The sequence below is a fragment of the Halichoerus grypus genome, chromosome 7 (genome assembly GCF_964656455.1).
Source record: "Halichoerus grypus chromosome 7, mHalGry1.hap1.1, whole genome shotgun sequence".
Lineage (NCBI taxonomy): Eukaryota > Metazoa > Chordata > Mammalia > Carnivora > Phocidae > Halichoerus > Halichoerus grypus.
In genome coordinates this window covers 57,881,274-57,907,801 of record NC_135718.1, presented here as the reverse complement: position 1 = coordinate 57,907,801, position 26,528 = coordinate 57,881,274, and the positions used below count along the sequence as shown (strand labels likewise).

The window sequence follows — 26,528 nt, the reverse complement described above, 5'->3', positions numbered from 1 at the left end:
TTGCAAAGCAAAGGAAACAGTCAACAAAACCAAAAGACAACTGACAGAATGGGAGAAGATATTTGCAAATGACATATCAGATAAAGGGCTAGTATCCAAAATCTATAAAGAACTCATCAAACTCAACACCAAAAGAACAAAGAATCCAATCAAGAAACGGGCAGAAGACATGAACAGACATTTTTCCAAAGAAGACATCCAAATGGCCAACAGACACATGAAAAAGTGTTCAATATCGCTCGGCATCAGGGAAATCCAAATCAAAACCTCAATGAGATACCACCTTACACCAGTCAGAATGGCTAAAATTAACAAGTCAGGAAATGACAGATGTTGGCGGGGATGCGGAGAAAGGGGAACCCTCCTACACTGTTGGTGGGAATGCAAGCTGGTGCAGCCACTCTGGAAAACAGTATGGAGGTTCCTCAAAAAGTTGAAAATAGAGCTACCATACGATCCAGCAATTGCACTACTGGGTATTTACCCCAAAGATACAAAAGTAGGGACCCGAAAGGCTACGTGCACCCCGATGTTTATAGCAGCAATGTCCACAATAGCCAAACTGTGGAAAGAGCCAAGATGTCCATCAACAGATGAATGGATAAAGAAGATGTGGTATATATATACAATGGAATATTATGCAGCCATCAAAAGGAATGAGATCTTGCCATTTGCAACGACGTGGATGGAACTGGAGGGTATTATGCTGAGCGAAATAAGTCAAACAGAGAAAGACATGTATCATATGACCTCACTGATATGAGGAATTCTTAATCTCAGGAAACAAACTGAGGGTTGCTGGAGTGGGGGGTGGGGTGGGAGGGATGGGGTGACTGGGTGATGGTCACTGGGGAGGGTATGTGTTCTGGTAAACGCTGTGAATTGTGCAAGACTGTTGAATCTCAGATCTGTACCTCTGAAACAAATAATGCGATATATGTTAAGAAAGAAAAAAAGAAGAAGAAGAATGTAGCAGGAGGGGAAGAATGAAGGGGGGGAAATCGGAGGGGGAGAAGAACCATGAGAGACAATGGACTCTGAAAAACAAACTGAGGGTTCTAGAGGGGAGGGGGTTGGGAGGATGGGTTAGCCTGGTGATGGGTATTGAGGAGGGCACGTTCTGCATGGAGCACTGGGTGTTATGCACAAACAATGAATCATGGAACACTATATCTAAAACTAATGATGTAATGTATGGGGATTAACATAATAATAAAAAATTTAAATAAAAAAAAAAAAAAAAGAAAGTTTGCTTATAATCCAGATCTATATGTATTTATAATATTTAAAATTTATTTTTTCTAAGTTTGAAAGCCTAAATGGTTGAAGCTGCTCAGATACCAGTGTTCTGCATAATTCCCCCACTATAGAAATTTTTAGTTTTTATAGTGGGTAAAGAAAATGTAGTTTAAGAAATCCTTGGCAATTCTTACTGGGCACTAGGTTTTCGAAGGTCAGGAAAGGCAAAGCAGAAGCTTGGATAAACTAAATGAAGAAAGCATTGCCATTCACCAGGCCCACTGTCCCTTCATTTCATTTTTCCCCTTTCTGTGAACATGCATTTTGGATTCGGTATCAAATCAAATCTGCCACATTTTGCTTTGTGTACTTGCTGAAGTCTGTGTTCCTCAAACTTCAGATAAATCTGTTAAATTGTTTAGAATACAATGGAGTTACAAATCCCACTCAAAGCAGCCTCAACCCCCACTATTGAAACAAGGTATCACACTCATAAAAATGTATAAAACTGAACAGTGCATACAATTTCACAAGCTTCCCAGTAATTCAAAACATTTGTAAATTCTGTTTTTTCCCTGCCCACTGCCAGTACTCACAACAAATTAAATTCTCATTCAGCTGCTCTGCTAGGAAGTAAAACAGAACAAGACTGGGCATGAACCAAACTGTCTTCCCTTTATTACTTTTTCTTACTCTTTATTTTGATGTTCTAAATGGAGTTGCCCTTTGTCTTTCAATAGCCATTATGGTTTTACTGGATTCTAGGAGCAACCATGACTAAGGTTGTTACATCACAGCCTCCTCCCACAATTAACCATACCTTTCATAACCCAGCCAGCCCTGGAGTCACTGCAGGGAACAGTTCCAGCAGCCCAGCGGGCCACAAAGTGGAGGCTCTTTCTTACCTGTGCTGTGGCCACAGCATGTGAGCTTTGTTGGGGCACCTGATGCCAAAATTCTTCTGGATGGAGCCTTCTATGAATGTACTCCTCCGCCTACCTCTGTTTTGCAAAGAAATTCCAGGGAGGACACCTGGGTGGCTTAGTCAGTTGAGAGCTTGTCTGTCTGCCTTTGGCTCAGGTCATGATCTCAGGGTCCTGCGATCAAGCCCTGCGGTCAGGCTCTCTGCTTAGTGGGGAGCCTGCTCCCCTTGCTTGTGCTCTCTCTCTCTCTCAAATAAATGAAGTCTTAAAAAATAAAATAAAATAAAAAGAAATTCCAGGGAGATAAATAACAAAGGCAATGCTGCTTTTTAGATTCAAATAAAGTGACATTGATATCTTCTTAAATAGCAAAAATATTAATGGTAGAATTAGCCATTTTTGAGCAATAACTCTGTCAGGCTCTGTGCTGAGTGTCTTGAAGACTATGTCATTTCATCATTTCAGTGGCTTTGTGATGGAGGTAGATGTTATAACCATTTTATGGAAACTCAACAGAGAAGGTGAGTCCCCAAAGCACACAGTCACATGGTGTAGGTTGTATAATTTAAACCCAATGCTCTCTGGCTCCAAAGCCTTGCATTCTTAACTGTGTAGTCACTTCTTAATCATGATATTAGTATGTTGATATAAAGCAGAATCCAAAATCAAACATTCCCTCCCACGAACCATGAGCCTTCCTGGGTCACTAATGAAGAGAATTTAAAAATTCATTCATTTCTATAAAAACCAAGCAAAGATTAGGAATCACAATATTCATCTTGAGACCTCTAAGCCAGAGATCCTACACTGTCAACATGTACTAGAAATAAGAATACAAATTCCATCGTAATGTTAATAGACCACTACATGAAACCAGAGCTTATGGATCACATAAAGCAAATTAGGGCTCCCTACTCAATTTCAGGTGCCCATTCTTCTCAACAAATTTTACCCATACACGACTGTTTTTAGCATTTTTCTGAGATCTTTGGGATATGCAGGAATAGATACAGCTTCTGTTTGCAAATGATCTAATAGAAGAGATAAGACAAACGCCCACGAGAAGTTAAGCAATGATGCCAGTCAGCAATGCTTATGCTAGCTGAATGACACAAATAATAGATGAAATGGGAATAAAGCAGAGAGAAAGCAATTGCTTTGGGTTCCTGGACCAGAAACACTTCAGGGATAGATAGAGGTAGAAGAAATAGTGAAAATAATCATGCAGAGGTAGACCTAGCTAAGGTGTGTTTAGGAGACCATGAGTATGGGTGGAGTTGAGAATTCAAGTTGAGTGTTCATGTTGGAGAAGCATAGTGCTGAGCTTAGGAATATAACCTGGGGCCAAACCATAAAGTCTTATATGACACACACTGAGGAATTTGGACTGTGTTTATAAGTAATGGAGAGCGCCTGTTGAAGATACTGCAGCAGAAAACTGATATGATGAAAACAGTGTTATAAGATGACTCTGACAACAATGTTGAGAACGCACTGAAGACGCCAGACACCAGAGCCAGGAAGACTAGTTTGGAGATACCTGCGAGCAATGAAATATGAGGTGAAGCTCAGAGAAGGGAAATGAAGAGAATGAAGTGACAGTGTGGCAACGTGGGCTCTGTGCTTACCAGGTCCTCCTTGATCCTCCTCTTCCCGGGCACACCTTCCCCAGTGAGTTCTAAACTATGAGCTGGAAGCAGAATAGGTGTAAGCTCAGGCGGTCTCTCTCTTTTCCCTGCTGTAGAGACCGAGGAGTTACATGTTGAGATGACAGCTTCACAAAATGGTAGCAGAGGATCTCCCTAAGTCACTTCTCAAAGAAAGTGTCCTGGAGAGCCACTGAGAAGACACGAGACTTTGCATGAGTAAAACTTGTATATGTTAAGCTATTGATGTGTTAGGGTTCATTATTCAAACAGAGCCTCATCTCTTCTTACTAATACAAAGATAACTGTGTCAGAATTGATAGCTGTGCTCAGGGACTTTAAGGACCCTGGTCTTAGCAAACCTAAAAGCAGGTAGGAGCCAGAATTTGCCAGTGACTTTAATAATGGCACTAACACATTACACTTAAAGATTTTCTATATAGAGTATCCCGTCACCTGCAAATAGTGAAAGACTGACTTCTTCCTTGCGGATTTGAATGCCTTTTATTTCTTTGTGTGGTCTGATTGCTAAGGCTAGGACTTCCAGTGCTATGTTAAAGGAAAGTGGTGAGAGTGGACATTCCTGTCCTGTTCTTCACCTTAGAGGAAAATCTCTCAGTTTTTCCCCATTGAAGATGATATTAGCTGTGGGTCTTTTGTATATGTTATATTGAGGTATGTTCCTTATAACCCTACTTTGTTGAGGGTTTTTATCATGAATGGATGTTCTACTTTGTGAAATGCTTTTCCTGCCTCTATTGAAAGGATCAGATAGTTCTTATCCTTTCTTTTATTAATGTGGTGTATCACGTTGATTGATTTGTGAATATTGAACCCCCTTGCCGCCCAGGAATAAATCCCTATTTATCATGGTGAATGTTTTTTTCTTTTTTTAAAGATTTTATTTATTTATTTGACAATGAGAGAGAGCAAAAGCAGGGGGAGTGGCAGGCGGAGGGAGAGGGAGAAGCAGGCTTCCTGCTGAGCAGGGAGACCGATGTGGGAATCAATCCCGGGACCCCGGGATCATGACCCAAGCCGAAGGCAGTTGCTTAACCAACTGAGCCACCCAGGTGCCATGAATGATTTTTTAATGTACTGTTGGATTTGATTTGCAAGAATTTTGTTGAGAATTTTTGCATCTATGTTCATCAGGGATATTGGCCTGTAGTTCTCTTTTTTTAGTGGAGTCTTTAACTGGTTTTGGTATCTGGGTAATGTTGCCTTCATAGGATGAATTTGGAAGCTTTCCTTCCTTTTCTGCTTTTTTGAATAGTTTGAGAAGAATAGATATTAATTCTTCTTTAAATGTCAGTAGAATTCCCCTATGAAGCCACCTGGCCCTGGACTTTTGTTTGTTGGGAGATTTTTGATTACTGACTCAATTCTTAGCTGGTTATCAGTCTGTTCAAGTTTTCTATTTCCTCCTGTTTCAGTTTTGGTAGTTTATATGTTTCTAGGAATTTATCCATTTCTTCCAGGTTGTCCAATTTGTTGACATATAGTTTTTCATAATATTCTCTTACAATTGTATTTCTGTTGGTTGTCATTTCTCCTCTCTCATTTGTGAGTTTATTTGAGTCCCTTTTCTTTTCTTTTTGATAAGTCTGGCTAGGGGTTTATCAATTTTATTAATTTTTCCAAAGAACCAGCTCCTAGTTTCATGATGTGTCCCCTTGTTTTTTTAGTTTCTATATCATGTATTTCTGCTCTAATCTTTATTATTTCCCTTCTTCTGCTGGCTTTAGGCTTCATTTGTTGTTCGTTTTCTACCCCCTTTAGGTGTAAGGATAGGTTATATATTTGAGATCTTTCTTGCTTTTTGAGGTAAGCCTGTATTGCTATATGCTTCCTTTTTATGGCCGCTTTTGCTGTATCCCAAAGGCTTTGGACCATTGTGTTTTTTTTTTTTTTTTTAAAGATTTTATTTATTTGACAGAGTGAGATGCAGGGAGAGAGGGAACACAAGCAGGGAGAGTGGGAGAGGGAGAAGCAGGCTTCCCGCCGAGCAGGGAGCCCGATGTGGGGCTCGATCCCAGGACCCTGGGATCATGACCCGAGCTGAAGGCAGACGCTTAACGACTGAGCCACCCAGGCGCCCCGGACCATTGTGTTTTCATTTTCATTTGTTTCCATGTATTCAATGAAACCACTAGTCAGTTCATTATAATTACCCTGTTCCTACACTCATGAATATTTTTACTCTTGGAGTCTCTAAAAGGAAGCAAACAGGGTGAAAATGACCCAAGAGAGAGTTTACACTAACTCAGTTCCAATTTACTCAAGATCATATGCTGGTGTCCACACATGCAGCCAAGTAATCTGAGTTGCATGGTCTTCCAATGTAGGGAATGCAGAGTATTGGCATACAAAATCTAAAAGTAATTATATACATTTTTTTTTCCAGAAGGAAGACACTTGCAAGGCCCCTAGCAGGATTAAAAGAACAATCTGTGATAATGAGATAGAATAAAACTAAATAACCCACATGGAAACTGAAGCCATGATCTTGGATGTATTAGGACTGAGCTTTAACCAGTAGAACTAATTATGAGAACAATAACCAGCTAAGGTATGATTAAAAACTTTCATCTGAAAACTACATTTTGAACTATATCTTTATTTTAGACAAGACCTGGCCTGAAATACTTCTGAAAGCCCTGACAAATGACCTTCTTAGAGTTGTGGACAAGTGCCAAATGCCCATACTGATTCTATGCTACATTAGGTCACTGGCATTTTCCAACAGGACACCTACAGATTTTCTATGTAGGACACGGATATGAATATGCCCTATACATATCAAAATATTTAACAGCAACATGCCACTTGATGGCATTTTAAATTGGCTTCTTAGGGGTCTTTTGTGGGGAATAACCAAGGGGTGGAGACGTCATTACACTAATCCTGACGAGCCAAACCCAAAATGTACCTCATGTGGTCATGGAAACTATTTGTTTTAATTCAAAATTAATTAAGTTTGAGTTAGAGCAGAAAGGGAGTAGTCTCATAGCTTTAACTGCAGCATTCAATACAACAAAAAGACTGGCATCCCGGTGCTTTGGCCTTGAATTTCTGCCATCAAAACCATTAGTCAATTCAGAGACAGAGCTTGAACACTTGACTGCCTACACTCAGCTCCATCTGTTACGTGCACTATTGTTAATACGTAGTCCAGAGTGCCAATGACACCGTTCATCAATGGTTCTTATGAAGCATGCAGGATGCCCATCTACTTCCACCAAAGCAACATGGTGTCATCTTTCCTGCTGGAAGAATAATCATCTAAAAGCAACAACATGAATTTCTTATTTTAAAAAGTAGAATATATGACCTTAGCACAAGGGACTTGGGGGTTTGGGCAAAGCAAGAATAATAAAATCAGGAAGTACAGAACAAATGGGTCAAATGTATACTGAGAAAAAAAAACTATCAAGAGAAAAAACAAAAATGAAAGATCAAAAGCATAGAAAGATAAGATCCAAATAAGTGTTTTTAGACTATTTTAATTATAATCTAATTGATTTAGACCATTGGGTCTAATGATTGATGTAAGAGATAAAATTATCAACCTAAACCAGTGTAATATCTTAGCACATTAGAAATACCTGGGGAGCTTTTAAAAATCACAAATATGTAGGTACAATGAATCCTCCAGAACAATTAAATCAAAATCTCTGGGATGGGGACTAGGCATCAGGATTTTTTAAAGTGCTCCTGGGGATTCCAATGAACAGCCCTATTTGGGAACTACTGACTTAAACAAAAGAAGAAGGTATCAGTTTGTTTCTACTACAACTGATTCACTATGCTGCAAAAAGGGAGTAAGTGTCCCTAAATTTATATATGAGGAAAGATGATTTTAAAAAGGTTGAAAAGTCTGCCTAAGACCACATAGCTCATAGGTAGTAGAGCAGGGGCTCATAGCCAGGACCTTACACTGACTGACATTTTGACTGAAAAGACACTAAAGCCTCTGGGCTGGATCACCTAGGGACCAGCTGAGTGGGGGATGGAGCTGAGCCTTTGGGCTGAGGAGAACTCTGATAATAAATGTTGCTTCATACCCATTTGCACAGTAATTTCCACCATTTAGAAATTTCTTTGAGTTAGGTCAATGTCATTAAAATACAGGGTTCCCAAATACAATGCAATGGCTACCATAATAATTAGTGTTGTTGTTATTATAGCTACCAATTGTGAACCTGTTACATGAAAAACTCTGTTTTAGTTGCTTTACATGCATGACTTCAACTCTATTACATCTTGAAGGGTAGATATCAAAATCCCCATTTAACAGTTGATGAAAGTAAGTTTTATAAAGGTTAAATGACTTTCCCAAAGTCATATAATCAGTAAATGGCAGAGCCACAATATGAACTGGCTGAATGCTTTTTTAATCTTTATACTATGTTGCCCAAAGAAACTAAATATTTTAACACAATTACTCTCAATTATTAGTAATTTCATCTTGAACTAATAAAGCCATTAGACATGAGACAGGTGAAGACATAGATGGGTTGTGGGAGATGTGGTGGCTTTAAAATATGCCCACCAGGGGGCGCCTGGGTGGCTCAGTCGTTAAGCGTCTGCCTTCAGCTCAGGTCATGATCCCAGAGTTCTGGGATCAAGCCCTGCATCCGGCTCCCTGCTCGGTGGGAGGCCTGCTTCCCCTCTCCCACTCCCCCTGCTTGTGTCCCCTCTCTTTGCTGTGTCTCTCTCTGTCAAATAAATAAAATCTTTAAAAAAATTTAAAAAATAAAATAAAATAAGCTCACCAATTATTTGATACTCCTCCCTTCAAGACAGCGTGATTTTCCTTTCTTTGACAGTGAGCTGGATTTAGTGACTTTCTTCCAATGAACAGAATATGGAAGAAGTGATGGTGTATGAATTCCAAGACTCAGTGATAAAGGGCATCACTCACTCTGGGAAAAGCCAGCTGCCCTATCAAAAGGCCTCCTGCCAAGAACCTTGTGAGTGAGCCATGTTGGAAGCAGATATCTGAGCCCCAGTCAAGCTTTCACATGACTCTAGCCTCCATCAACAGCTTGACTGCAACCTCCTGAGAGATCCTGAGCCAGAAACACCCAGCTAAGCTACTCCCCAACTCCTGACCCACAGAAACTGAGATAATAAATGTGTTATTTTAAGCCACTAGGTTTTACAGCTGTTATACAGCAATGGAATAACTCATATAGAAAAAAAAAAAGGAAGACAAATAGTAAAAGTTCCAGATTATAGGGCTCAATGATGCATAAGAGTAAATAATCTTAAGCACCCAGAAATACCAGGAGGGCACTGGGTAACTGCATAAGAACATGGGAAGGGGTTAGGGTAAAGAAAAGGCAAGGGGGTGTGTGTCATAAAGTGTTTACAATAACTCTTTTTCAAAGGAAAGAAAAAAAATACTGGTTTGAGAATGAATTCATTTTCCCAGGTTATTACAGAGTTTGGCAGCACTCCATATGACGTACTAAAAGGCACCCAAGCACCTAAAGCAATAATGCATCATGCAAAGTCAAGTAAAGTCCTTTTGCTATTTTACATAGTTTAATAAGACAGGTCATAATGCTGTGATGTTATGAATGTGGACTGCATTATTCTAAGGCTAATAATTACATATAATATCCCTTTACCTATTTATCTTAAGGCAAAATGTTATTTACATTTTTACATCTTGATAAGCAACTGTATCTACTATAAAGAGATACAGATATTTGAAGTTCCATTTTTCAATTTTCCTTGTTCAGGTTTTCAGGATGCCCTGATTGTATACTCAAGCCCCCTCTGAATTCCATATACTATGTCCTAGAGAGTCTGTTAGGAAAACACTGGGAGATAATAGGATATACTGATTTTGTTCTTGCCAGTAAATTACCTCCCCAGGTAATTGTTCTTATAATAAAAATGCCAACTGGGTGGCAAGTCTCTGCACCAAGAAGAAGTTGTATTTTAGCCCTCTTGTGCATTCAGTACAAATTTTAAAATCACAAGAAAGAGGAAAAATAAAACTGCAGAATAAAGGATAGAAGAAGGAGAAAAAGGAAATAACTTGGGGAGATTCTTTGTCATGCATCTCTGGTTGTCACAGCTGATGCTATAAAGGGCAGACACCTTGTGTTTCCTTAAGAAAATAACTGATCACACCAGTGACTGATAACCCCATCCCTATTTGCCCAACTGGATAATATGACTTTCTTCACTTGATGATCATTTGTAACATCCCCATTCAAAAATATATAGAAAGGTCTATGGCAAGACTTCCCAAAGGTTAAAAACAGAAAGAAGGTTCCCTTCTTTTCCTTACTGTCCCTATACCCTCAGCCTCTACTCCTGTTTGCCATGAATCAAAGAAGAGAAAGAAAAGGGACAGAGGTGGGTTAAAAAGTAGGATTGTAAAGGAGAGGGGGCTAGAAATGAGTAAAAAAAAAAAAAAATTTAAGCGACAAGTTTTGGAGAATATTCTGTAATAGTTTTTTCATCTCCCTGTAGCTGGGCTCCTTAACCTCCATTTATAAGCTCAATAATCTCACTATGACAAATCCTGTTGTGATCTCCTCAAGGATGGACTCATGGAAGAAGCTCTGGCTCAATGATCTGTGACCTGTGAATCAAATCAACCTTATGATTTTTTGGTTCTGCAGTCAGGTATTTCACCCCATCCCCAAGTTCAGCTGCCATCTTGGTCACACTCCTGACACCTGGACCCATCTGTTGAATTCTGTGTTAGGCCCTCAGAAGCAAGGCACTGCCTCACTCTGCCTATATTCCCATCTCCAGGGACCATCAGTGTCTTCCTCATCACCCCCTGCTCACGGATTCCCCATCAACACCTTAAATACCACTCTCAGAACCACCTGATTCACTTTTCTTCCGCCAACACCCTTAACAATCAACAACCTTAACAAGTGCAAGCAGTTAGTAGCTAGATTTTACAGAGAGGCTAGGATTCATTGTAATGTCTCATCCTCTTCCACATTGCAACCCCTTTCCTTAATTCCAAATCATATCCTACTTTAGACTGCTCATTCCACTGTTACATATCAGGTCATATCTTGAGATACAACATTTTCCTTAGCTAATGTGAAGAAATGAAATTAAGTGCAAGGCTTCCCTTTACCAGAGTATAAACAGGGGAAAGCTTTCCTTCTTCAATCCATCAAACTTCAAATCCTGAAGCAGACTTGTTTATCTTTTAAAAAAAAAACTAGTGTTTTAAAAGAGAGACTTTGATTGATTAATTGATTCACCAGTCCCAAATAATGTTAAGTTGAAAACAGCAATGACATTTCTAAGGGCTGTATTGCATTTTCTAATACCAGGTGATGGATATCTATGGTGTTTCATCAGACTAGGAGGGCTGTCACACCACTGACTCTATTCTATATGCTTCACTGGCTTGCTAGTTAACAATTATGCAATATATATTTGCTCATTCTCCATGCAAAAAGATCAAGATTGACACTTAAGAGCTCATCTTTAGGTGGGAAAGAAATCCTTGGAGAGTCAGGAGAATATAATATAAAACAAACTTCTGTCTGAAAAATAACTGGTGTTTTTATCCTCTCTCATAAGCAATGCCTTCTTTCTTTGTGTGATTCTGTTTCAAAATCAGTAGCCTACCAACCCCTCAGCTAAAACAAAAGAGCTGGCATTAGAGAAGAAGAATGCAAATGCAGTTTCATGATTACTTTTGATAAACCCTCATATACTTTTTTTCTTACCCCAATTTTTCTGCACATTGATTGCAGAAAAAAAAAAAAATTAACATGCCCAAAACTTGTCCTCTTCCAATACAGCAGGGACCTGGGCTAACAGTCCAAACATGCAGGTTTGAGAAATTGTATTACCATCATACTTGTCAGACTCAATATCTTGTCTACGGCTTCTGTTTTCCCCAAATTCTCATAGCTTCAATTCACCAAATTCCTATTTACGAGTTCAGTTGGATCTACCTTCAGAACCAACTTTGACTAAGTCTACTACCATGCAAAGAGTCAGAAGAAGAAATCCAAGGAGCAAGGCCCAGGAAATTCAATGTATCTGAGGTAGGGTAGTGTTTCACAGGTTTGAGAACAGAAAGGAAGCCACTGTGGCTGGAGATGGTGATCAAGGTAATATGAGATGTGTGATAAGCAGAATCATGGCCCTCTAAAAATTCTTACGTCCTCGGGGCGCCTGGGTGGCTCAGTTGGTTAAGCGACTGCCTTTGGCTCAGGTCATGATCCTGGAGTCCCGGGATCGAGTCCCACATCGGGCTCCCTGCTCAGCAGGGAGTCTGCTTCTCTCTCTGACCCTCCTCCCTCTCATGCTCTCTGTCTCTTATTCTCTCTCTCGCAAATAAATAAAATCTTAAAATATATATATATATAAATAAAAATAAAAAAAATAAAAATTCTTACATCCTCTGGAATCTGTGAACCCATGGAAAAGGGTATTTTGCAGATGTCATTAAAGTTACAGATGGGAAAATTATCCTGGGTTAGACAGGTGGTGCTAATTTGATCACTTAAGTCCTTAAAAGTGGTTCCAGGTTGGCAGCCTGAAAAGGGTAGATGCCTTGTTGCTGGTTCTGTGGTGTAGAGGTCCACGTGCCAAAACTAGAGAGAGGCACCAAGAAACTAAGGGTGGCCCCTGCGTGACAGCCAGCAAGAAAATAGAGACATTTAGTCCTACAACCCTGTGGACTTGAATTGTACACCCTTAAGCAACAGAAAAATCCTTCTCTAGAACCTCAAAATGAACACAGTCTTCTTTACACCTTGATCTTAATCCAGTGGGACCCATGTTGGACTTCTGACTTACAAGAAGCCTAAGTTAATAAACTTGTGTTGTTTTAAGCACTGTGTTTTAAGTATCTGTAGCTTGTAGTAATTGGTTATAGCAACGACATATACCAAACACAAGATGAGGTAACTATGCATGTGTCAAATCACGCAGACCATCCGGCCGTCACAGAGTCTGACTTTCAAAAACAACAGGGAGTCAATGATGAATTCTAAGAAGGGAACGACTTTGTTAAAAGGTTACTGTGGAAAAGATCCCATGCTCCACATCATATGTCATCAGGGAAATGCAAATTAGAACAACAATGAGATACCACTACACACCTACTAGCATGATCAAAATCCAGAACGCTGATGACACCAGATTCTGGTGAGGGTGTGGAGCAGCAGGAATGCTCACTCATTGCTAGAGGGAATGCAAAATGGTTTAGACTTTGGAAAACCTTGTCAGTTTCTTACAAAATTAAACCTACTCTTTCCATTTGATACAATCCAGAAATCTCACTCCTTACCTAAAGGCACTGAAAACTTATCTCCATGCAAAAACTTGCACATGGATTTTATAATCATTTTATTCATAATTGCCAAAACTCAGAAGCAACCAGGATGTTCTTCGGTAGGTAAATGGATGAACTGTGGTGCATCCAGACAATGGAATATGATTTTTTTGAAGTAATCTCTACACCCAATATGGGGCTTGAGTTCATGACCCTGAGATCAAGAATCACATGTTCTACTGACTGAGCCAACCAGGCACCCCAGACAACGGAATATTATTGAGTGCTAAAATGAAATGAGCTATCAGGCCATGGACAGACGGGAGGAACCTTGAATGTATATTTTCTGGGATACCACAAATCAAGTGATCACAAGGCGCCAAAAGTCCAGATAAGGGAAAAAGCATTAGACTGGATATTCAGAGGCCTGAGTTTTGGTACCGGTTCTGCCTTGCCCAACACGTAACCGAGCGCACATCCCTTTACCTCTCTGACTTATGTTGATTCGTGGCCTTGTACATTGTATAATAATCACTAAATTAAAATATCAAAACCTAAATGTTAAAATTAGTAAAATTGCAAGATACTTATTTTAATAACAAAAGTAATTGCAGCTCCTTTACATCTTGTATTTAAAAGATGAGAATGCCTATTTAAGGAAAGGAGAAAAAAAGCCTTAAGTACAATGGCAACTAAAATGGCAACTCAAACAAGATAAAACTGTTTCTGAGGCACTGATCTTTTAATTACAGAAAATGTCAAAATGCAATGTGTTCTCTTAGCTTTATTATTTTGAATCTGTTTCTTGTTTCTCAACAAACTGAAGAAATAAACAGTGATTTTTAAAATTAATTATGTAGTGCAATTTTCCTCCAGGAAAACCAATATAGCTTAATTTTCATTAACTATATTGTAAATTGCATTACTCTTTTGGAAAACATTCAAGGATGCTTTTATTTATAAACCAAGAGATGAGAACTGTGATGCATTTATATGGTGCGTGGACACTTTCATAGGGGGCTCCTTATTAAGTAGAATTCAACAATGATATTTTTAAATATCATTATAATTTTTAAATTATAAATTTATATTTATTATAAATATAAATAAAATTATAAAAAATTATATTTTTTAAATTTTAAAAAAAGCCAGAAATAGTGGCACCCTGGGTTAAACTGCAGCATTCAGGATGTTAATTAGCTAACCATGACTATATGTATAATGAAGATATTAAGCTTTCTCTAAGAACATTGCAACTTGAAATTCAAATAACTAATGTTATGGGATAATTGGGAAATATGATTAACTGATTTAAACACCACTGAAAATGCAGCAAAATTCTCTTTCAAGAGGCAGAACAAATATATTCTATAGACAAATGCCAAAATCAGAATTAGCACGTAGTCAAGAAAGGAGGTGACTAAGAGTACCTGGGTAACCATTTTGAATAAATCACTTTAAAGCTAGTCACAGTGTGAATGAGGATAATTATATGGCTCTCAACTCTGCTCATGGATTTTCTTTCTCTCTCTCAATTGCAAGTCCCCTCAACTGTCATGTTTAGTTGTCTCTTTGAGATGTTACTATACATGGTAACAGATGAATCTGCGCTTCTGTGATTTTTATAAATGATCTTAGCTCACACAGCAAAGCCATTAAGCTTAGGTTAGGAAAGGCCTGACCCTTGGGTGCTTGCGTGTAGTTTTCTATCATAGAAAAGCTTCATAAAGCTTTATAGGAAGATTTGAAAAGACATCAGAAAATAATTTGAAATTCAGAAGTATCCAAGATGCCCTGTACCTTTTCATTGCTTGCACTGGTTGCATGCCTACACAGGAGAGTAAGTAAACTATTTAACAAGTGGTTCCCAATGAGAAGGTATATTTTAGTAGGAATAGCTACTGTGGGCCCTCTGGGTTCTTCTAGATTGTTCCAAATAATTGCATGTAACCACCCTAACAACCAGGAGATCATTAATAAAAGGTATTTAATGAAATGATTCTGAAGCATGATTTAATGTGCAAACTTTTTAGAGGCGATGGCCAAGAGAATATTGCAGGCAGCAAAATTTTAAAGTAGAAAACCAAGTGAACAGAATTGGAAACAAGCACTGTAGAGAAATAAAAATCATAATCAATATGCCTGACAGGAATTCATACTGGTAACTGCAAGATAGCTACAGAGACTTGTACTTACTAGCTGCTAATAAATGGGGTGATGATAAAGACAAAGAAGGCAAGACCTCTGGGATAAGATTAGAGGATTAAGTTTACTCTATCCAAGAAAACAATGGAAAGAAATCTAATACACTAGAATTTAATACAAGATGAATCATTTTAGTACTGAATGAAATACTCTACAATTATTTTTCTGTAAGACTATATACTAAGTTCTTCTGATTTGTTACAGGTATTGTCTAAAGAATCATAGCCAATCAAAACTAAGTCCAAAGGGACCCTCTGGCAGAGGCAGAAAGAAAAAATTGGTAGGTTTCCTGCAGTAGGGATGCTATCTTTCATTTGTAAAGAACTCATGACTCAGATACCAGAAACTATATTCTATCTACTTTATCACTCTAAATTATTGAGATTATCCAGAACCCTGATTTCCTGTGTTTAAGTTATTCTTTCCTATGTCTTCTTTTATGAGTGTTTATTCTATTCTACAAGTTTCACTTCCTTCACCTTTCCCCTCAAAAACAGATAAATGTTACACAATGTCTAACTTCAGTTAAGCTTATTTCTACATAGATGAGATTCTTAAAAAGTTATTAAAAAGATACAAGAAGGGGCACCTGGGTGGCTCAGTCAGTTAAGCATACGATTCCTGGTTTCGGCTCAGGTCATGAACTTGGGGTCTTGAGATTGAGCCCCGCATAGGGCTCTGCACTCAGCAGGGAGTCTGTTTTTCTCCCTATGCCCCTCCCCAGCCCTCGTGAGCGAAGAGCATGAGCACGCTCTCTCTCTCTCTCTCTCAAATAAATCTAAAAAAACAGACACAAGAAAAAACATAAAACAACAGCAACTTAATACAGTATAAACAAAAGATTTTTATAACTAGAAAGTTAAAAAACTAAGTAGATAATAAAAATAAAACATTTAAGTGTAGGCTCCTACTTAGATAGTAACTGAAAAACTAGTTACTTTTATCTCCATATTTGTGTAGATTCATATTTTAATTAAGACATTCAAAATTATTTTTCTGATCATATTTTTCAGTTTATTTACATTTCAGATTTTAACGCAGATTTTTTTAAAGCACAATAATCTCAACAAAGAAAGGAAAGGCATAAGATTCGGCAGTTTCTGCTTTTTATATATAATTGAAGCCAATTAACTGTGGCATTGAATTTTTAAAATCTTGTTTCCCTTGAAGCAGGTATTTTCAAATATTACATGTATATACAGTAGACTTTTCATTTGAAAGAAGATTAGAAAAATGATCAGTTCCTTGGTAAATACCAAAAAAGAAGAAGAAGAAGAAATTCACAATAAAATTAGAAGTAGTCCAATGAACAGCCATGTATCAATGGAACTACACCATCTGTGAGAATTGTAGAGGGAAAAGTGAAAGGAAAAAGTAAGTGAGGATGACCTGTTTAGAAGTAGCTATGCTAATGCACGGTCAGAACTAGATTCAGCCTTTTTCGGGCTTAGAAGTGTTTAGAATTAAATATGATGTCTTCAGAGTGACCACTGGTTACTTTGGGTCTCAAAGGCCCCAAAGCTCTGCTTCAACTCTCACACTTTATTGTGTGAGACAGCAGACAAGAGTTGCAGCTCCTAGTTATTATCAACCCCCCGTATCTCCTGCCTCTTCCAAGACTTCAGATACCTCATCTGTCAAGCATTGGATATCAACAAATCTTCAACCACGTCCTTAAAGAATATTCAAAAATTTTGTGAAGTAGATCAAAACGTATTGTCACTAAAATCAAATAAGATTTGTTCATTAAGTGGGGAAAATGTTAATGACTAAAAATTTCTTAATATAAAGTGTTCTTCTACATGTTTTCTTCAAATGCATTATCTCCTTCTGTTTCTTTCTTTCTTTTTCTATGTTCCGGGAGAGGCGGTAAGAGTCATTAACAGCATCCATCCTGGAGTCAGAATGCCTAGGTGTAAATCCAGCCCTGCCCATTCACTATCTACAAACCCTGGTAAAGTCATTTAATCTCGTTATGCCTTCTTTTCCTCGATAAGAAATGGAGATAGCACAATTTCTTTCTTAGAAGGAAGTTATGAGGATTAAGGGAGGCAATACATATAAAGCACTAGAACAGTACCTGCTAAGCACTGTCACAATAACATAGAGCCCCAATAAGTTTAGCACAAGATACTTCTTTTAAAAAACCAAATGTAAATATTGCATGTTGCTCCCCAAAGTGCCATGACTTTTAGGGGCTTTGTAAAAAGAATGAGGAATATTACTAAATACTGTTATGATATATTGTTTCAGTAAAAAGAAACAAGGTGTTTAAGCATTTATACTATGCTGCCTTTTATCAAAGAAAGGAGAAACAGGAATACACATATAGACGTATACCTATACATATTTTAAAAAGAAAGGAAAGATAAACCAAAAACTAATAAAAATGGTGACATCCAGGAATGAGGGACAAGGTAGAGAAGCTAGAGTTTTCCAAATGTGCTTTACTTGGAGGTTTTGACTCTGAAACTATAATAACGTTTTAAATAATCATTAAAGTTAATTCAAACTAAAAAGAATCCATAAAAATGAAAAGCAAAATAAAACAAGGGACTATAACTATGTATGAATTGATATCTTAACCATGCACAAATTATTTTTAAGTAGCATAAACCAAGAACTTTAAGGAACCTTAAATTGTTTTTACTAATCACATTGTAAAAAATATGACCATTATTCTAAAGTTATTCTTAAATTTTAGTATATACAGTCATATGGAACAAAGATTTTTAGTTTAAGAGAAAAGAGCTAAACATATTAAATGAAAGAATTACAGACAAAACCCCATAAACTGAAATTTGAATTGGAAATATGGAACACTTGGAAATATCAATATAAATATATAAAGTATTCCTCTTTTAAAATCTTTCTACAGAAAAGGCCTAGGAACAGTGACCAATTAAGTGGCAATGCAGTGAGCTTCACCAGTGGCCAAATTGTGGACTATGAATACCATTTCCCACAAAAGGTACAAGATGCCTTAGAGACATGGCTATTTCCTGGTTTGGGCAGAAAACATAAAAGAAGATCCTGGGACTGCTTGTCCTACCAAAAAGTGAGGATGCATCAATGCCTACAGGGATCATTTCAAGAGGACTTGGGAACAAAATTTAAGAGATGCCTGTCTTTCCTTTTGCCGCTGTGACTGCAGCCATGAGGATGCTCAGATTTCAGAAGAGGCTTGCCTCCAGTGTCCACTTCTGTGACAAAAGGAAGAGCTGGTTGGACCCCAATGAGACCAGTGAAATCACCAATGCCAACTCCCATCAGCATGTCCAGAAACTGATCAAAGAGGGGCTGAGCATCCGGAAGCTTGTGACTTCCCATTCCCGGGCTTGGTACCAGAAAAACACTATGGCTCACCAGAAGGGCAGGCATATGGGCATTGGTAAGAGAAACGGTACTGCCAATGCTCGAAAGCCTGAGAAGGTCACCTGGATGAGAAGGATGAGAATTCTGTACCTGCTGCTCAGAAGATACTTATATCTAAGATTGACCACCACACGTATCACAGCCTGTACCTGAAAGTGAAGGGTAATGTGTTCAAAAACAAGCGGATTCTCCTGGAACACATCCACAAGCTGAAGGCAGACAAGGCTCGCAAGAAAAGCTTCTGGCTGACCAGGCTGAGGCCCGCAGAGCTAAGACCAAGCACTGTGAAGAGCAGCGCCAGGCCAAGAAGGAAGAAATCATCAAGATTCCAAGGAGGAAGAGACCAAGAAATAAAATTCCCTCTCTTTTGTCTATACAGAGTGGCTTCAGCAATTACACAGATCAGTTATTCAATAAAACAAACCTTTATCTGCCTCCAAAAAAAAAAAAAAAATGAAGAGATTTCTATTGGCAAAGATGAGATAAATTCAAGATCATAAAGAACAATAACTGCATTGGATGGAAAAATATCTAATATGAGAAGATCCATGAGGTTATAATGATACACAAAAATAACTCAATAATCATCTCTAGAGAATTTTAGAGAACTGACATATTATTCTGAAAAATGATAATTAAAGTGGGAGAAATCAGGCACTTTTTTCTGCCTTTCCTGTATATGCCTCAACATAAACACGTGATATAGAAATGTTATTCTTTATAGACAAATCCCAGCCAATAAATGAAAAAGTAATGATAGAATTAGAATCTTACTGTTTTGCAATACCTATTGAACAAACAGATTTATACTATAATCATCAGTAACAGATTAATAGGTGAAAAATTGATAACGGATGAATCAGGCCAATCACATATAGACCTATAGATCAATCTTAACATCATAATAAACAGATATTAGGCACTGTGGGTTCCTTAGTGTGATGCAATGGAAGGAATACAACATCCCAAATTAAGTATTCTTGCCAAAACATCAAATTGGGATCTGATTAAATCTCTATGTCTAGATATGTAGCTTATAGAAAATAGGGGTCAAAGGAAATTTTTAAATGATATTATGAAGATGCACGCAGCAAATTACAGAATGTGAGCAATTCTACAAGACAAATAACCCAGTTTCTTTAACAAATAAAGTACAAGGGAAAAGTGGAGGGGACAGTTTATAGTTTAAAGGAAATTTTAGATGTATACTAATGAAATGCAAAGTGAGGATCTAGTCTCTATCCTGATTCAAAAAAAAATCCAACTATATATGCATGTTGTGGCATGCATATTGAATTTGATGTTGACTGGTATTTGATTCAAAGTCATCAAATTTTTGCTAACTTTCTAAAACAGGATAATAATATCACAGCAATACTTTTTTGCAATACTTTTTTTTTTGAGTGTTTATCTTTTAGGGTTACATACAAATGAATTATATGATGTCTGGGATTTGCTTCAAAATGAGGGTGAAGTGGTAAGTGGAGGTATAAATAAGTTAAGATTGGCCATGTGCTAATAATTTTTGACACTGACACTGAGTGACAGTTACAGGAAAGTTCATTATTCTCTCTACTTTTGTATGTGTTTGGAAATTTACACAATAGAATGCTTTAAAATGAAAACTATTTTTAAGCACAGAATTAAACACAAAAATTCCTGTTGAGTTTTTTTTATTATGTTGCATTGAATTTATACACAGATTAACTTAGCCCATTGAGTCTTCCAATACAGAAACCTCTACATTCTGTTCCTCAGTAGCATTTTTATTATTATCATTACTGCTTTTGTTTCTACTTTCTTGGTATAGGTTGTAGACACTGCTTAAGCTTAGTCAGAAGTTTTTCATAATTTACAAGACTTTTTCTGTTTAACCAGTTTATAAGTGGATTTTTTTGTTTTACTAACAATAATCAGTTTGAAAACAAATAGGAAGTAATTGCTTTTGTGTATGTAAGTTTTTAATTTTCCTAGTTACTCTACTGTCTTTCTGGTCCCAATAACTTTTCAATCTAATATCTAATATTCTAATATCTAATTTTCAACCAAATCTAATATAATTTCTTAGATATTTCAGATGGAAAATCCACAATACAAATAAAGGATAATTTTTCTCATCTCTTTAAAAATAGTTGCTGTGGACTGAATTGAAAGCACTGTTACCCTTTCACTTGTTTCCTGAAATCCATATTTTGAGAGGTTTTCTATCTTAAAACAAACAGAAACCTGTATTATGCTCCTGCCCAACTTGAAACGCTCAAGAATTCATATTAGGAACTGTGAGATTAATATATCTGATGAATTCGCACCATGACTTAAATTTTCAACTCATCCTATCATCAATTATAGTTCAGAGAACACCATCAAAATCTAATAATTAAGAATATCTATTGGGATGCCTGGGTGGCTCAGTCGGTTAAGCATCTGCCTTCAGCTCAGGTCATGATCCCAGGGTCCTGGAATCTAGCTCCATGTCGGGCTCCCTGTTCAGAGGGGAGCCTGCTTCTCCCTCTGCCTCTCTCTCTCTTTCTCTCTCTCTCTGACAAATAAATAAATAAAAACCTTAAAAAAAGAAAAGAATATCTATCCCCAACAAATATCAAAATACATTTGCCACTACCACTGGCAGATTAGTTAAGAGAAGGCTTCCTTGATTCTTATTTTCAGGCTGATGAAATAAGATGATTACATTAATAAGAACCCAAATTGTTCTTTGTCATAAAGTAGACATGGAGAAGGTTATCAGAGAAACTGACTAAAAATTTTAAAGCCAAACTCAAAACATCAACATGAGTTTTTTTGTTTTTTGTTTTTTTGTTTTTCCTTAAGGGATGTATTTTGTAGAGAAGTTACATTATTATTCCAGAAGACATTATCTTGGCTTCAGTACACATAACACATCTGGGAATTGTCTGCTTGAAAGCCTTGGCTAGAAGCTCTATCTGATGGCCTCAAATTGATTGTGTTATTGAAAAGTCTGAAGGAAGTTAGTGCATGTCACATGGCAGGCAGCTTGGCATAAACTGCCTAAGACACCAAATTTTCCCATGGGAAAAGACCAAAAAAAGTTGGATCAGGATTCCATATTGATTTTGCTTTATGAGATAAAAACTTTTCCCTTCAGTATACTGCTTCTCACAATGGCTTTAAGTGCTTTTGCTTCGACCTCAAGCCTCTACAGTGACAATGTGACTCCGTGCCAGTTTTTTTGCAGCATACAAGCTGCCAGATACAATTATTTCTGACAACAGGTCCACATTTGTCTCAGTCAAGTTACAGTGTTTGTGGACAAGAATCTTATCCAAGCTGTCACCATTGCACCTCGTCTGTTTTAATGTATGTTTAGGAGGAAAAGGTAGTGCAGATTTCCAAAGATGCCCTGAGGTGGATTTCTGAAGATACTGACCAATAATTCTACCTGGTTTTTCATCAACTAATGTTATAGATGTTCAGTCAGAGGTGTGGCCATGCTGAATACTAGTTAAGTTTCATAACTTGTCTAAACCAATTCTGCTGAGAATAAGCTGACAACTCACAAAATGAATAAGAAAGTATTCTCAATACTGCTCTAGCTAAATGCATTGGTCATTCATTTTTGGTAATCATTCACCTTTATCACTGCAGTTTTTCTTCGCTGGGACTTAATTCAGTTCTTGTCCTGCTAGTTGAATCTGGATAGGTGCCATTTCTATGAAGTCACATAGCACCCTGTGCTTTCTCATGATAGCACTCACTACCCACATTCCAACAAGTCATTTATCTGTATGCCATCTTGGATTATAAATACTATGAGTGTAGAAATGTGTCTTTTCTTTTCTCTTAATTCTACCTCCACCATCTAGAATGGGAACTGGCACAAAGAACACACACAGGGGCCAGCATACAAACAGTCCTTTAGGTCAGGCTTCTTCAAGTCAGCTTCTAAAGCCAGCCTTCTTCACATTACTGGTAAGCCTTTTTTAAAAGCTACAGATAATGAAGGGGGGGGGGAATCGGAGGGGGAGATGAACCATGAGAAACTATGGACTCTGAGAAACAAACTGAGGGTTCTAGAGGGGAGGGGGGTGAGGGGATGGGTTAGCCTGCTGATAGGTATTAAAGAGGGCACGTTCTGCATGGAGCACTGGGTGTTATATGCAAACAATGAATCATGGAACACTACATCAAAAACTAATGATGTAATGTATGGTAATTAACATAACATAATAATAAAAAAAATAAATAAAATAAAAGCTACAGATATTCCAGTAAGATCCTTAATAAAAGCCCACTTAAGGCAAAAAGCTCCCTGAAATAATACTATAGGTAAGAAACAGAAGGAGTAACCAGCCCCAAATAAAAGAGTTTGTCCCCAAACTACCCCTTCATGTGTTGACAAAGAACCCCAAATAAGGAGTTGTTTTTCTGTGAATACAAGGTCATTGCCTTCAGACACAAATGAAAGTGCCCTCAGAGTAAAATTTCTCAGGTTGGAAGGGAATGAGGGAGCAATAAAAATTCATCTGCAACACTTTTAGTCAAACAGAGATGGCAAATGGTGAAAAATAAAAACCAGTATTCTGGCTCTTCTACCGAAATTTTGAGCGTTTATCAAACTTAGTATGATGAACTTAGGGAATCCCTTATACTTGAGCATATCTTGGATAACATAGACTTGCGAACCAGCTACAGGTACTCCTTCCAGGGACTCTTCCTTATTATAGAAGTATCTCCCCTTGAATCATCCTTATTTTTTCCTTTCATGAAACATATATTGAGTATGTATTATCCGTGAATAGTAGATATTTAGAGATGAATGAGATTCCACCATCCCTGAATTTAAAGGATAGTCTGTTGGAAAAAAATTTACATATAAACGATTATAATACAATGTATTTATATGTCATACGTATACGGTATATAACCCAAAAATGCTAATGCAGAAGTTACCAAATCCCTAGAGAAGATTTTATGGAGGATATAACATTTGAGATATATTTTATAGACAATTTCACCTGATAGATAGTGAGGGAAGTCTATTCTCATAAGAGAGAATAGCATAAACAGTGACTTAAGGCATATTAAAACATGGCTTGTTCAGAATATAATGAATACTTTGGTGCGCCTGGATCGCAGGTTACACAGCATATTGAATAGTGAATGGAAGTAATGAAAAAGTGTCGATTTGGACCAAATAGTAAAGGATTTTTGAATCAGGTTTTATTCACAGTCTTTCATAACTGTAATTGGCCCCACCTAAACCACCTACCAAGTCTTATACAATATGGCCCTGCCAACTTCACAATAACCCTTGACTGACCCTCTGTCACATCTTATTGGACTCAGGGTGATCACTTTATTCAAGAACAACCAACTCATAAGACAGATCTCAACCTATGAGGTGGCATGGTACAAAAGGATCAACCTTATCTTCTCTACAATTTTAAACTGAAAGGACTAGAAGGATAAGCTGATTTAGAGTGAAGCTGAAAGAGTCATGAAGTAGCATGTAGTCACTGAAGACAATATGGCAAGCCAACTCCATAGGAAGCAAACACTATAAATAAACTACAGCTTGAAGGCGGAACAGAGGTGAACACAAGAGAGGTGATACAAATGGAGACCAGCAAAGTGCAGGGCACTGCAATGAAGCTACTTCCCTTTCCAATAAGGTTCTTGCTCTTCTTGACAGCTGATTATTTGACTTTATCTAACAACAAAATGAATCAAATCAGAAGAACCTTGTGTGTCATAAGGATGAATCTGCTGTTTGACCGGAGGTGACAGTGAGCTATTCGAAGGATTTAAGCAGAACAATAACATAACCAAATCTGTGGTAGTGTTTTAGGGAGAAAGTCAGACCATTCTGGAATTGACCTTCATGTCATTCCACCAAAGACTCATCAAATCTCAAAAAAGAAGGAAGCAATAATTCTTTTTTGTTTACCTTACCCCTGGCAAGAGGGTAACTTGCTATTTAAAAGATTATATTAGCCATATAGGAGAGAGACCATGTATATTAGAATACTAGTTATTTATTTCCTTTTCAGAGCCAATATTTTGCATTTCAGTGACTTAAAGGAAGGTGAGCCCGAATGATTCAACATCAATAAAGATTGTTCCATAAACTAAATTTCCAACAGTAGAAGGAATTTAAAATAATTGTTTTGCCCACTTCAAGGAATGTGATGCATTCAATTCAAGTTAATAAAAAATATGTATAGTTGCCAAAATACTAATAGGGATTGCCCTTGGATGGTGAGAGCATGGTTCTTATGTTTTATAATTCATATATATTGCTTTTATAATGGAAACAAAATAAACTTAAAGAATAGTTTATGACATATTTCATTTCTATCTAACAAAACAGATTTTAAGTTTAGTTGTCTAGATAAACGTATCTGAGGCTAGGGAAAAAGCTATCTATTAACGTTTGCTATTGTTTTTCAATGGTATAAAGACTGGTTTGGATTCAAGGAAGACAAAACAGTTATAAAAAAAATACACTAAAGTCAAAGGATCTAGGTTGCATGCAAAATTCCTATACCCATGTCACATATGAATAGAGCCAGTTACTTCATCTCTGTGTTTCAGTTTTCTGACTTGTAAAATGTGGTTTAAACAAAATAATCTCAAAATTCTTTCCAATTTATGATTCTTTAAGCGTTTATAGCATTATTCCTTAGTATTACTATAATATTTTCCAAGTTTAATTTGCAAGCTTATAAGCCACTTGAAATTATATAAAACCTCTCAGGCTTTTAGAAAAGTATCCACAGAAAACCTACAAAGCTTAAGGGTTAGGACTAATGGCCTAAACATGTGATGACGTTTAATTATTTTCGTTTCTCCAGAGAGAAACCTAGAGTACCTCAGAAGGAAAACACGAAGACTGAAAGTTATATGTACCAAATCAAAAATATTTTCATGATTTTAAATAATACCATAAAGAGAAAAAATACATAGAATTAATGTAGGCTGTTTCCTTTAAGAAAATGTCTGGTCTTGAATATAGTCAGTGAATAGAAGAAATAATTTATATGACGGTGTGATACCTATTACTAGTTTTTGAATATAGGCATACATTGAGCTAACAGAAGATACAAACCTGGATCATAAATAAATAGTTGCCAGTTGAAATATTATATTTATTTGTAAAGCTCTACTTCCTAGAAATATAAACACAAACACATATCCACACACACATATACACACAACACGCTCCCCACACCATATACATACATATCAAGTTCAAGTTTTTCTAATTCTTTACTATTATAATAGTCACAAACATACATTTGAAAAGAGCAAAATATATACTTTTTTAGTTTGAAAACTCATTCTAAAATATAATTGATAATCAAAACCAAAATTTTGATATAAAAAAGTGGTATATACTGAGTTCAGAGTATTTTATGTAATTCTTTATTTCATTATAAAATTATAAACTCATTCTTTTGAAAAAACATTCCCACACCCCCTGTCATCACCTGCCATGCCTGTAATCTCTCATGAGAAATTCATATCTGAAACATGACTGCATACTCTCATTGCCTCTTCCCCCTTAAAACTCATGTAATAACAACTGAATACAAATGAGGATAAAGGGGAGATAAGAATGGATGAATGATTTTTACAAAGTTTTGGAAAACACGGAGTATATTATAAGTAAGTAGAGTTAAGAAAGCTACACCGAAGTGCTTCCTAAAGTGGACCCTATGTTGTACAACAAAGTCTTCAGAGGCTTCAGAAAGTGGGGCCACTAAAAATATGGGGACTGGTTTCAAGTATCTGTGAAGAGTGCCAGATCCCCATCTTCAGCCCAAGAAACCAAGAGACTATCTGCTATGGACCAAATGTTTGTGTCTCCCCTGC

General features: G+C 37.1%; 1 protein-coding gene and 1 pseudogene across 2 annotated transcripts in view; one reads left to right on the top strand and one right to left on the bottom strand.

The window, feature by feature from the left end:
- The window catches only part of CTNNA3 (catenin alpha 3), a 1,800,030-nt gene that overhangs the window by 997,016 nt on the left and 776,486 nt on the right, over nucleotides 1-26,528 (bottom strand). The window lies entirely within an intron of this gene.
- LOC118541916 (large ribosomal subunit protein eL19 pseudogene) lies at nucleotides 18,456-19,028 on the top strand (annotated as a pseudogene).